This window comes from Epinephelus moara, chromosome 16, assembly GCF_006386435.1.
Source record: "Epinephelus moara isolate mb chromosome 16, YSFRI_EMoa_1.0, whole genome shotgun sequence".
In the NCBI taxonomy this organism is placed as follows: Eukaryota; Metazoa; Chordata; class Actinopteri; order Perciformes; family Serranidae; genus Epinephelus; species Epinephelus moara.
The window spans coordinates 1208753-1222451 of NC_065521.1; the positions used below are offsets into that span (position 1 = coordinate 1208753).

The 13699-nt window shown below is 41.7% G+C and overlaps 1 protein-coding gene across 2 annotated transcripts in view; it reads left to right on the forward strand.

Moving 5' to 3' along the window:
• The first annotated feature begins 588 nt into the window (after nt 1–588).
• The window catches only part of LOC126402107 (zinc finger protein GLI2-like), a 111657-nt gene continuing 98546 nt past the window's right edge, over nt 589–13699 (forward strand). The window contains exon 1 of one of the 2 annotated variants that reach the window (XM_050063788.1): nt 589–996. The gene's annotated coding sequence lies outside the window, so the exon portion shown is untranslated. The remainder of the gene's footprint in view (nt 997–13699) is intronic. The other variant, XM_050063790.1, reaches the window with a different exon arrangement.

The following is a 13699-nucleotide window of genomic DNA, read 5'->3' on the forward strand; positions in this document are numbered from 1 at the left end:
GAAACTGTCAGATAAATAATCAGAGTTATTATTTGTTGTTGTCTGATGAATCAAGTGAATTAATTTAGGTTAAAGTGCAGTGAAGTGAATAATTTTGTGTCATAAATACAGCTGGGAATATTTTGATTTTGGAAAAGAGCAGAGGATAAACTGTAACTGATAATCAATATGTTTGATTGATTCAGCATTTATTTATGTAAGATGATGCAATCAGGACATTTTGCATGGGTGCATTAACAGTAAGTGTCATAAAATATATATAAATATAAAGAAATAAATTACAGAAATATAACCAGCAATATTTCCACTAATTCTTTTTTTTTATTTATTTTTTAATTTTTTTTACCGCAAGTGATGACATTTAATTTATTTTTGAGGCTCAGTATAAATTTTTTTTTTTTTTAGTTTAAAGTTGTCTCACGCATAATCAATTATCTTTAGTAGGTTATTGATTATATTGAGTATTAAAGGGTGTTTCAATGATCGGACAGCGGTGATGAGGGTTTGTCCGGACACAGAGAGGAGGAGGAGGAGGGAGGGAGGAAGGTTAGGGGGTGTCAGAGGGAGAAGGAGGGGAGGAAGTTAAGCGCAGAGAGGGGAGGGAGCTGAAAAACAGCGCATCCCGGAGTCTCCAAAGCTGCGCAGCATCCCGGCCAAACACCCGACGGGTGGGGAAAAGTTGCGCCTCCTCACTTGTGAAAGTCTCCTCGGTGTTTGTGTGAAGTGACGGATCCGTGATGCGCAGCGACGCAGACAAGTGAACTTTCTTTTTCCTTTTTCTTTTACGCATCCATGCCGACGCGCGCACTCTGACTCTGGAGAAGGACTTTCCCCCAAAAAAATTACGCGCGTCCTGTCGATGGGACCTCATGTTTGTCACGGGAGGATTTCTGCTTCTGAGAAGTTTGAAAGTTGAGGAGTGAAGAGAGGAGAAGGAGGAGAAGGAGGAGAAGAGAGCTGTCCGCACGCTCGGGAGGAGACGAGGGGACACTTTGGGTGAGTTGGGTCGGTGTTGGCCATGTGCTCCCGGAGACAACTGCGGCTTTATCCTGCGCTGAGGCTGGAAACTGAGAGTTTGAGTGCTCGTTCATCCAAAAAAAAAACACCAGACTTTTATATCTTTATCACTTTATGCGTTTAATTAAATCCAAGATGAGATTCTTGCATTTAATGCTGCTTTGTATCCTTTAAAATAATATTTCTAAAACTAATAAACTCATTTATTCTTTAAATCCTCCCAAAATATTTACTAGAATTAATCTATTTATTATTTAACGCAGTGACTTGGAGCTCAGGCTCAGTAAAGAGGATTTTAAGCAGTATTGTCAGGACACACTGAATGAATTAAACCAGTCATTTTCTCGCTTTTTACACCGACTCTGGAATTCCTGGAATCTGCAACCTGATATTTAAGATGCTGTGTAGTGAAGCAGCCTGCACACACACACACACACACAGCTTCCTTATTTAGCTTTACAAGGAAATTTAAGTCTTGTATTATTTTTATGAGTCACAGTTTGAGTTGATTTTCATTTAAAAAAGGTTTAAATTAAATATTTATTTTGGTTTTTTGCAGCTGCACAAAAAGGCCTCACATGTTTAAATGTGTTTTCTTGCATATAAAAACTAAAGCGTCACTTTTTAGGTTTAAACCAACGCAGAGCAGAGTGATGCAGATGTAAGAACCTGCAGGCTGGTCCCCCCTCTTCGCCCCAGAGGAGGCTTCTCTGCCGCTGAATGGCCGCTTGCGTTCATTTGCATCAGAAAAAAAGTTTTAGTGCATTTGCCATTGTGCAGGATGAAGAGTTCCAGCAGTCAGGGAGCAGCGGGGACTGAAAAGATGTGAAGAAATAATGGGGCCCTTCACATTATTCAGGATGACATGGGGGCTTCCCAAACCTGTGATGGGGATGTCACTTTCATCCTGCCCCGAGCGCCTTTCTGTCACTTTCACACATTTCCACCCCCGCAGGCCCGTTCGCTCCTCGCCGCTGATTGCAGCTCTGATTCTCTGCTAAATCTGTGCACACGTTAATGACTGAGAGGAGAAAGGAGAGGACGGAGAGGAGTCTGGCACGCAGGGAGCGATAAATGTGAATTGGAAGTGAGTAAAACGCCCCGCTGTGACGACTCAAAAGTCTCTTATCCCACAAAACAACAAGTCCACACCAATTACGCCATGTGGCCCCGGGGCAGTTGGTCCTTGTGGGTTTAGTGGAGAAAAGAAGCATCAGTGGCTTTGGGAGTAAATCCAGCGAAGCCACAGGAGGAAAAAAACAGCTCCTGCGTCTTTTAAGATTCACCAGAGACACATGCAAAAGCTGCAGAAACACAGGTCACATCTGGAGGTACAGAGACGTCAGATCAGCAGAGTTTACTGCACAGACTAAGACAAATACAACCAGAAATGATTCCTATGGAAGAGGACGAAATTCCCCTCGAAAATTTGTTGAAATTGTTCCAACAACTAATCGATTCTTTGCCGAATTGTTCCAGCGACATCGACACTTTTTTGTTCTTAATGGGTTTAGTGGAGAAAAGAAGCGCCTGCACACACGCTGAGTGTCTAAGTTCCTTCTGCACGAGAGTAAAAACAGAGCTGCAGGTTTATATTCAGTGGCTGCATGATCGAAATGCTACTGCCAAATATCAGCCCTAAAAGTGACAATCCAAATGTTTAAAGTCTGCTGCACAAAATACGACAAATAAAACCAGAAATTATTCAGATTTAATAAGATGAAAACTGTAAATTTTCTCCCCAAAACTCGTCAAAATTGTTCCGACAGCTCATCGATTAATCTCCAAATTGTTCCAGTGATGTCGAACCTTGCTGACACTTTGTTGCTCCTGGGTTTAGTGGAGAAAAGAAGCATCAGTGTTTCTTTCTTCTTACACAGACTAAAAATAGTCTGCAGGTTGTTTTTCAGCAGCTGTAACTAAGTGTCATTTTCATTATTGATTCATCTGCAGATTCAAACACTGCTGCCAGTTTCCAATCCCCAACTTCTCCAAATCCAAATATACATAGTTTACTAGATAGGGGTACTAAACCCTAGGGGTCCTAAATGAACGAACTAGTCCTAGAGATTTCATCTGATCGACTTCAAACCTTGGTCTGTCCCACCCCAAGACCTTGAAGATGAAAAGTTATTAGAAGCTTGAGTTTTCGTCAATCCGTTTGACCATGGGACCGTACTCCTGGGTTAAACTAGCTTCGGGGGTGTTTCCTCAAAATTTTGTAGGCGGTGCTACTGAGGCATTTTTTGGCTCCTGCTATCCAGACCCATATCAGATGTAAATTTTCGCCAGTTTACATAAGTATGCAAAGTTTTGAGTTTTCCAGCCCCGTAAGCCCTTCAAAAATGCACTTCTTTTCGGAGAAAAATAACAATAATAATTCCTTCAGTTTCAAGAGGGCCTTCGCCCGGCCTTCGGTTGGTGCTCGGGCCCCAGATACACATAGTTTACTACGTAGAACAAGACAAATAAAACCAGAAAACATGCATATTTAAGAGGATGAAAACAGTACTTTTTGGGACATTTCCCCCCAAAACTCAACAACTAATCGATTAATGGTCTAATATTTTCAGCTGTATATTCTGTAGATGAAGTCCGTGAAGGCCACACCTCAGTAAAGTAGATACCTTTGCAGAAAATAACCTTGGTAGACGTTAAAGTGTCCTGTTAGAATATTATTTGAGTAAAAGTCTTGAAGTATCTGATCATTACTGAGCTCAAGTATCTGAAGTCATTTTATGATGTGAAAAGTATTTAAAGTATTGACACTAAAAGTAAAAGTAAACGCTGGTGATAAAAAACAAGCGTCAGAACTCTGAGGATGAAGTTTGTTTCTTCTGCCACCTTAAACATGAAGCGTTCATTACCACTGAAGGAAAACAAGGTGTTTTTACACAACTAACAGGATTTTCCTTCCCTCCTATTCCTCCTTCCTTCCTTCCTTCTTTCCTTCCTTCCTTCCTTCCTTCCTTTCCTATCTTGCAGTAAGATGCTCAGAGTAAAGTGACATTTGATTTAGGAAACGTAGTTCAGTAGAAGTGGAGCTGACAGCAATATGATGCTCAAATAAAGTGCAGATACTCTTGTGTTCAGCCATGTGTCGGCACTGACAGATTTTGTGCCTAAATTAGCTTCTGTATCATATCGTCTTGTCACGTGATCAAACCGAGACTTAACATGAGGCAACATCTACTCACATGTTCACAAGATAATAAGGCGAGTAGTCAATTCTGATGTCGGTATCTCCACCCGTCCTCACCACACCAAATTCTCGTCAGCTTGTCCTTGAGTCCAAGTGGATGTTTGGGCCAGATTTAAAGAATTTCCCTCAAGGTATTCTACAGGTCACCGTGATCTTGACCTTTGACCACCAAATGCTTATCAGTTCATCGTTGAGTCCAAATGGCCGTTAGTGCCCAATTTCAGGAAACTACGTCAAGGCTTTCTTACCACGTTCACAACAACGTGACGTACAAGGTCACAGTAACCTTCACCTTTGACCTTAAGCTACCAAATTCTAAAAGTTCATCCTTTAGTCCAAGTGGACGTACGTGCCCTATTTGAGGAATGTCTCTGAAGGCCTTTTTATCATGTTCATAAGAGGTCACAGTGACCTTGACCTTTAGACCACCAAATTCTAATCAATTCATCGTTGAGTCCAAGTGGAAATTTGTGCCCAACTTAAGGAAACTCCCTCATGGCCTTCATTTCATGTTCGTAAAAATGTGACATGCAAGGTCACAGTGACCTTGACCTTTGACCTTAAACTACCAAATTCAAGTCAGTTCATCCTTTAGTCCCAGTGGATGTTTGCACCAAACTTGAGGAAATTCCCTCAAGATGTTCTTGAGATATTATGTTCACAAAAATGTGACATACAAGGTCACAGTGACCTTGACCTTTAACCACTGAAATCTACTCAGCTCACTGCTGACTCTAAATTTGTGCCAGATTTGAAGAAAATTCCCTCAAGGCCTTGTTGAGATATTGAAAATCAAGCAGAACGACAGCTTCATTTTTAAATCTGCACCAAAGAGATCTGAATCTGTCGGTAGAATACTGCAAAACAATAACTTTGATAATCTTGTAGTTGGAGTCATTTTCAAGTTTCTGTCCTCCGGTTTCATGTTCAGGTGGATCACACTGACAACCGCCGACACACACTCCAGCATGCTCACGTTATTTTACTACGTGCAGCAGCAGACACGAGGACGGCCTGTAGACGTCCTAAAACCTTAAAGTCAGCTGCTGTCAGACTGAAGCTCTGCTCGCTGCTCCTGGCGGACGGAGCGACTTCCTCCGACGGAGGCAAGCAGCCATCAGGCAGCAGCAATTACACATGATGAAAACAGAGCTGTGTTTAAAGCTGAAACACACACACGCTCAGAGACAGCACAAATCAAAGGTCCAGGGGCCGTCAGAGGCCGCCGGGGGCCGCTGGGGGCCTGTAGTTCCTCCTCTTTGCTGTGTAGCCGGAGCTCTTTGGGAATCGGCTTTGATGCGTCTGTTAATTAACTCCTGAAGGGGCAGCGGTGACGCCACGATCAGGCCTGACAGCCGCCAAGCCGAGCTGAGCCGGGGAGTCCCTGTGTGTGTGTGTGTGTGTGTGTGTGTGTGTGTGTGTGTGTGTGAATTTCAAGGGCGGATGTAAAGGATGCCCCTCGCTGCGAGGAGAGACGCCCGCGCTGGCGTTTTGACACGTGGAGAACAGGAGTGATCTCAGAGAGACGTTTGCAGAGGGACACTTGACGTCTCCCGTCCCTCAGCAGGGCTCTTATCACAGCGGATCGCAGGAGCCGCCTGGCGTGATGAAGCACGAGCAGCGGTGAGAACAAGCTCTTCCAAACCGCAGCAGCTCCGACCATCCGGACGGCTTTGTTGTTCCTTTCCTTCCCCAAAATTATTTAACATGTGGCGTCCCAGCGGGGACATGTGGGATTCTTTAGCAATCAGTCCCTGCTCTGCCCGCCGCGTCTTTCCATGAGTCAGTCAGACCTCGAGGTCACGAGGAATCCGGCTTCTCCTTCCCCTCTCTGCAGGAAGGGAGGGGGGAGCCGGCAGCAGGGGCCAGGGACACACACTTCACCCCGGGGGCCCCTGGAGGTCTGTGACATACTGTTAGTGACGGGGGCCTCGCAGGTTTTCCACCACGTCACTGGTGATTAGCGGAGCTTTCAGGTGAGGGCGGAGCTGCTGCTGTTTGACAGCTCACAGCACAAACACTTCAGTTCTAGTAAATTTACGTCAGGAGTATCAGCAGCTGTTTGTACTTTTAAAAAAGTAAATAAGAAAATAAAAAGTACCGTAACAGGAGTATAAAGTAAAGTACAGATACCTCCAATAATGTCCTCTCAACACACATCCATACCTTCGTCTGTCCATCCATCCGTCAATCCGTAAACACATACGTTCATTCATACGTCGATAAGTTCATATGTCCATCCGTCTGTCCATCCATCCATTCGTACGAACATCCATACGTCCGTATACATCCATACATTTGTCTGTCCATCCATCCGTCTATCCTTTCGTACATCCTTATGTCTGTCCATCCCATCCTTGTGAATGTGACATCTCAAGAACGCGTGAAGTCAAGAACTGATTAGTTTATGGTGGTCATAGGTCAAAGGTCAAAGCTACAAAGTCTTCACATTTGGCACAAACGTTCACTTTATGTCAACAATGACCTCATTAGAACATGGTGGTCAAACGATCACTATGACTTTGCGTCCGTCTCGTTCTTGCAAACCCAACATCTTTACCCAATAAAGGCCTTGAGGGCGTTTCCTCAAATTTGGCACAAATTCGACTCCATGATGAGCTGATTGTGAACACATCAGTCACTCAGAGCGGGAAACAATTCGCCGGAATTTTTAGTGGAACATAAAGTCACTTATTTGTCTCGTGGTGGGGACGAGGGGAGAACAGAGGGAAACAGAGCTGGGGTTGGCTTTCTTTCTCACTCAGTATGTGGGAATCCAATCGTGAGTTTCTGAAACTTTGAGCCTTGCACCAGTCGAAGCTGTGCCACAACATCTTGGTTTCAATTCTGGTTAAATTTGCACCATGACGTCCACGATACAGTGACATCTAGCTACTGGACAGTGGATCTGCTGCTCTGAGCATCCGGTTGTTGTTGGCTCAATTATCCTGATGTGTGTGACGTTAATGTGAGATGCATCCCGCAAATAATTACAAACAAAACAGAGGTGACCAATTATTTTGGGATTCTACAACATATTGATTCATAGAATCCTACTTCCCATGTCTGAGCATACTGAAGACCTTTGAAAGATTGATTTAAGATACTTTAATGCCAGTAAACACCTTATTTTTAGACTTATGAATTCAGTCTGTTTTAAGACTTTTCAAAGTCTTAAAGCTCAAGATGACGTCCTCAGATCAACCCGAAGACATCCAGTTAGTAGCAGGTGTTCACGTTATTATGTCCACACCCTGTAGGCAGACAGACAGACAGACAGACAGACAGACAGACAGACAGACAGGTGTGGGCTGCCAGCAGTGACTCAGAGCAGCAGGGAGTTTCCCTGACGCTTCATTCAGAGCTTCCATTCAAGAGCTTTTCTGTGAGTGTCACAGCCTTGTTTGATACAGTTTCTGGATATCTGGGGTTTGACTCAGATCTACACATCGTTCATCAACTTTGAACCTTGTATATCTCTGTCATTGGGTTTCCTGCAGCATGTAAACTGTCACAGAGTTTGTCAAACTCTCTCAGGTATGAGAGCGTGGACGAGACATAAAAAGAGCCAAACGTTTGCCGTGTGGATAAAAAGTTAAAAGCAGACTCACTGTGGGTGTTGACGAATAAAAGGACACGTCGGAGCGGTGAACAGGAAGTCAGTGGTCCAAACTGCGGCTGTAAAACAGCGAGTGGCCGTGCTGTAGCGAGGACCATTTGGCCGAGGGTCAGGGATCAAAGCAGCTGGTCAACCTCGGCGGACTTCACGCCGTCGGCGGGCAGACCTGGAGACACACATATGGCAGGAAACATGTAATGTCTCAGTGAGAGCTGAGACAGAAGAAGAAGAAGCACATTGTAGGTCTTTAACTGAGTGAGTGGGTTTAGTTCCTTGTGCGAGGAGGCTTTTAGTTTGACGCTGCAAAAATCAAACCTGCAACCTTTAAACCCTTAAAGGTCCGTCCTCGTACCTGCAGATCGACCTTAAAACTGCTCCTGAGCTTCAGGAGTTTGTTCATAATGCGAGAGATTCACACTGACGCTGGTTTTCTTTAGACCACTGTAGATACAAATAAACTCATATGTGTAGAGCCAGGGGAGGGGGGGGGGGGGGGGGGGGGGTTATTCAGAGAACAAACTCAGAATTTTCAAGATTTAAGAGGTAATGTAGTGAGAAAATAAAGGATAATCTCTATATCTATACCATTAAATTTGAAAATGCACATTAAAAAATGAAGATAATCTCTGAGGTTTAACACGTAAATTTGCGGGGAAAAAACCCTCCGATATTCTCCAAGTTAAAAATTGGAAATTTATGAGAAAAAACTGGGACATTTTCTAGGATTGAAAATGGAAATTCACAAGTAAAAAGTGAGATATTGTCAGAGATCAAAGTCAGAATGTTAGGGGAAAACAACTCATATTTTCTGAGATTAAAGTAATACATTTATGTGAAAAAACCTGGATATTCCTTAAATTAAAACTTATAAATTTACTAGAAAAAACTAAGATACTTTCTGGGATTAAAATTGGGGATTTCATGAAAAAAACATGGATATTCTTTGAGATGAAATTCATAAATAAATGAGAAAAGAATAAAATATTCTCTGAAATTAAAGTTGTAACATTTACGAGAAAAACACTTGAATATTCTCGGAGATTACAGTTAGAAATTTAAGAGAAAAAACTTGAATATACTCTGACATTTAAGCTGAAACACTATGAGGAAAAAACCCTCAAATATTCACTGAGATTGTAAAGTCATGCATTTGAGAAAAAACAAACTCAGAAATTTGCTGAAATTTAAGTGGGAAATCTTCAAGAGAAAAAACAAACACATCGCTGCACTTTGCAAGGTTGAATCAACTTCACTGCACATATCGGTAAACAAAGACCCAAGGAAACATTGACACACTGAATAACCATTGTTTAAACGTCCGATCGAGACGCCCTGTTATGATTCAATAATAGGTCTAGAATAAAAGTTGTACCCATGTGCAGCACGTCACCTGTCCATCAGCCGGACGTCCTTCTTGGGGGTAATTTCAGATACACTAAATAAAATACACAGTGTGCATTCAGCAGCTTTATACATCCTAAAAACTGAAATAATAATTCCTAACTATAACACAGGGCACAAACACCAGTCTCCTGGTGAAAGTCCTGCGCTCAGCTCATTCATTCACCACAACTGCAACTTCCTTCCTGTGTGGACTTAATCAATTGCTCTTTAATCTACGTCACCTGACTTTCAGGCAGAAAGCCCCGAAGCATTTTTTCACACATTTATGCCTTAGGCCAAATTTACATCTACGTTTTTAAAGATTTTTTTTGGGCATTTTGCCTTTAATGGACAGGACAGGTAAGTGTGAAGGGGGGAGAGAGAGAGAAGGGGGGATGACATGCAGCAAAGGGCCACAGGCTGGATTCGAACCCGGGCCGCTGCGGCAACAGCCTTGTACATGGGGCGCCTGCTCTGCCACTAAGCCACCGACGCCCCACATCTACGTTTTTGTTTTTTTCATAAATTTGTGAGTTTTTTCTCGTAAATTTCTCACCTTAAACTCGGGGTATATCTGAGTTTATTTCTTGGAAATTTTACGACTTTGATTTTGGAAGTTCTGAGTATTTTCTCTGAATATTAACCCCCTCCCCTGGCTCTGTATTATTTACTCATTTTAATGTCAGTTCACAGCCTGAGTGTGCACTGTGCCAACTCACTCCTGCTACTGCTAGATTTCATCTTTATTTACAGGGCCAGTCTTTTTAATAAGTAAGTGTTGTTTTTGCTCACTCCCTCTCAAACAAAGCGTTAATATCAAACCATAAGGTCATAAAGTTGCATCTAACTTTATGAGTTTCACATGAAAAACTGACATGACAGAGTGAATTTGGTTGACATGATGCAGTTTGAATTACTGATTAAAATTACATCAGAGAAGAGTGAAACTTCCAAGAACTGAAGGTTTTCAAATTACATGTTATGTCTGAACAAATGTACAAAACCCAAATATAATCAATAATTTAATGAGAATAAAATAACGAAGTTTCAGAGCTAACAGCCGAAAAGACGAGGTCACTGTGTCTGCATGCAGTGTGAAACAAAACACACATCTGTCCACGATAGCTGAATGAATGAGTGAGGAAATAATGATGAGGAGGACTTCATGATAAAACGCACCAAACACATGACTGCCAGGCTGCGTTCAAGCCTCACAGGAAGCATTAAGCTTCCTCTAAGCAGAGCTACTGCAGGAAAAGTGAGGTCAGGGTGTGCTGTGGCACACAGGTGGGAGGCGTTCATTCATCCTGGGTCCTCCTGCAGCCGAGGGTTTCTCCTTCTGAACTCAGCCGCCACATCTGTTTGCTGTTGGCGAGCTCAGCCACAGGATATTGAACGTCCAGGCAGAGGGGTGTGAAGCTGCTAAAACTGACAGTTTCCCCTCTGAGGGGCTCACAGAAAGAAATATCATTCAATCACTGCGGCGTGTCTGGTGTTTCCTCTCCTGTGTGAGACTTTATCAGCTAAAGAAGCTAAAATAAGGAGCAAAACCGGAGCTTTATCACACGCGGCCTCGTGGGAACACTCCTCCCTTGTGCTCTGCTTTTCAGATTTTGGGTCTCGTCGCTTCTCTCGGAGCTACGAGGAACAAGTGTGTGCAGTCGGTATAAATTCAAATGTCACTGTTAGCCTCTATTTGTACATTGGCTGCTCGCACAATAAACAACCCGCCTCCGGTAGAAGCTGTATTCTATTTAAGACTCGCCACCGACCTGGGCTTCTTTTACGTGATAGCTATTATTCAAAGGAGAATAGGTGCGGGGCCCGACCATAAATTCCAGCAAGTGGCCCTTCCAAAGAGGTACTGCGCCGAGGAATTGACTGCATGCTCTGTGATTTTACTCTGCTACGCCGTGACCTTTTGAGTTGAGACAGAGTCATTTGTTTGGTTGACAAGAGCTGCTCTAATAATTCAGGGGGACAGCGGCTGCTGGTAATATCCGGTGATGAGCCAAACTGTACTCTCCTCGAAGGTGGAAGCATTTGTTTTCCTGATGCAGGGAATACCCTCTTACTGCGACGCCAGAGGAATTAATCTGCGTCACATTCGTCACTGAGCCTCTGCGGGACCTGAGTTCATTCACACTGTGTCAGAGGTTTTATTTTAGGATGACTTACCTTGATATTTCAGGGTGAAGTTCACATGCAGCACCAACAGACTCCCAGCAGCTCCTGCACGGAGAAACAAGGTTCAGATTGATGATTTATAATGATGATTTATAATCATTTAATCATCAAGTAACTGCAGAAACTTCACAGTATAAATGTTTAAATTTGTTTAAAAGCAAACTGAAGAAGGTCAAAATTCATATTAGACATTTATTAAATAATATAGTGCATGAAAACTTCAAAAACAACGCAGTATAAATGTTCAAATCCAGGTCAAAATCAGTCGCGTTGGTGGGCCTTCAGCCCCGAGCCCCAGATCTAAAAATACAGACTATACATTTATTTAAAAAATAATAACAGGCCGTAGAATAACAGAACAAGGCCCACACATCTACTCAGACCTTTACTTTATACAGTGTTAAGATAAACAGAGAACACAAATAAATGCAGTAGAGTAAAAGTGAGGTGTCCTGAAATGGAAATACTCGAGTACAGTTACCTCAAAACTGTATGTAACTACAGTACTTGAGTACTCAGTCGCCTGCCACTTCTGTTAATATACATCATTTAACTATTTGTTCCAGCTCTAGTCCGTCGATTTTTAATGAGCAGTTGCAACGTATTCTGTTTCTACTCAATATTTATTACTAATATCACAATTACTCCTAGAGAATAAAATTAAAAACCAGTTTTTAGGAGTGAATAAGATGCCAGAGAGCAGAAAAAGCATCTGAATAGAGCTTGTTAATAAAAAAATCAGACACCCCCCACAGAGATCCAGGTTGAGCTCCCAGTGTCCTCAAATCCTGCGGTCGCCCCAGATGGGTGTAATGAAACCAGTGCAAGTAAAACTTCAAAGGAACGTAGATTTGTGATAACTGTGGCTGAACGAAGAGGTGCAAATGTTCATCATGCATAACGGACGTCATATAAACGTTTAGTAAATGCAGCTAAAACTGCAAAATATATATATGTGTGTTAACTATCCAGAAACAATGCGTAAACAATCTTTAAATTCATGTAAAGAGGGGCGAAGTTCACAGTGGACATCACTGAATAGTTAAGTAAGTGAAGGTAAAACTTCTGGGAAACATAAAGTTGTGATGATGTTGGCCGAACAATACGGTACAAATGCTCAAAATCATGTCAAGAAGGTCGTCCCACAATGGACATCTATGCATTAATGAGTTTGTGCAAGTAAAACTGCAAAATATATATATTTGTGATAATAAGTGTTCAAATTCATGTAAAGACGGTCACAATTAAAAATGGAAATCCTTTTATTATTAAGTTAGTGCTAGTACAAATTCTTGTATTAATGTAAAGAATGTCAAAATTCATAGTTGACATCATTAGATAGATTATTAGTGCAAGCAACACTTTGAAAAATGTACATTTGTGCTAATTTAACGACAAGACAAAAATGTCATGTCATGTCAAGAAGTTCGTCATCCATAATGGACATCATTGTATAAATAAGTTTGTGCAAGTAAAACTGCAAGATATCTATATTTGTGATAACAAAAAACAATGCATGGACATATTTTAATAATTAGCTAAATGTAAGTAAAACTGCAAAAATCTCAAGAACAGGGGGAAATTCCTCATGGCCCTGATCTAATCATTAACTTAGTGCAGGTAAGTTCAAGCTTTGTGCAGAAACAATCAAGCATCAGTGTCAAATTCATGTAAAGACGGTCACAAATAATAATGAACATAATTTTATCATTGAGCTGGTGCAAGTAAAAACGCTAAAAAACTAATTTGTGACAGCTGTGCAGAAACTATTCAGTATAAATGTTCAAATTCATGTAAAAGCACATAGAAGAAGGTCTAGATTCATAATGGATGCACGTAAATGTACCAAATTTAGCCGTGCAGGTGAATTTTCATTACGTTAGTGCAAGTAGAACTGCAATATTAATGTAGCTGTGATAATTGTGATGAAACAATGTAGTATAAATGTTGACATTTATGTAAACGCACATGAGAAATCAAAATCCACAACGAAACTCACTGTGTGTCACAGCTGTCCAGGAATGATGCAGTGTACATGTTAAAATGCATGAAAAGAAAAATAAAATTTCAAGTGAACATCAACTAATCACTAAATAAGTGCAAGTAAAACTGTAGAGAAATACATATTTGTGTTAACTGTGCAGAAATCGTATAGTATTAAATATTGAAATATATGTAAAAGGTGAGTGAGTGAGTGAGTGAGTGAGTGAGTGAGTGAGTGAGTGAGTGAGTGAGTGAGTGTGTTTCTCTGAGTGACTGAAACTAAAACAAGGGTTGGTTTAAGATGAGAG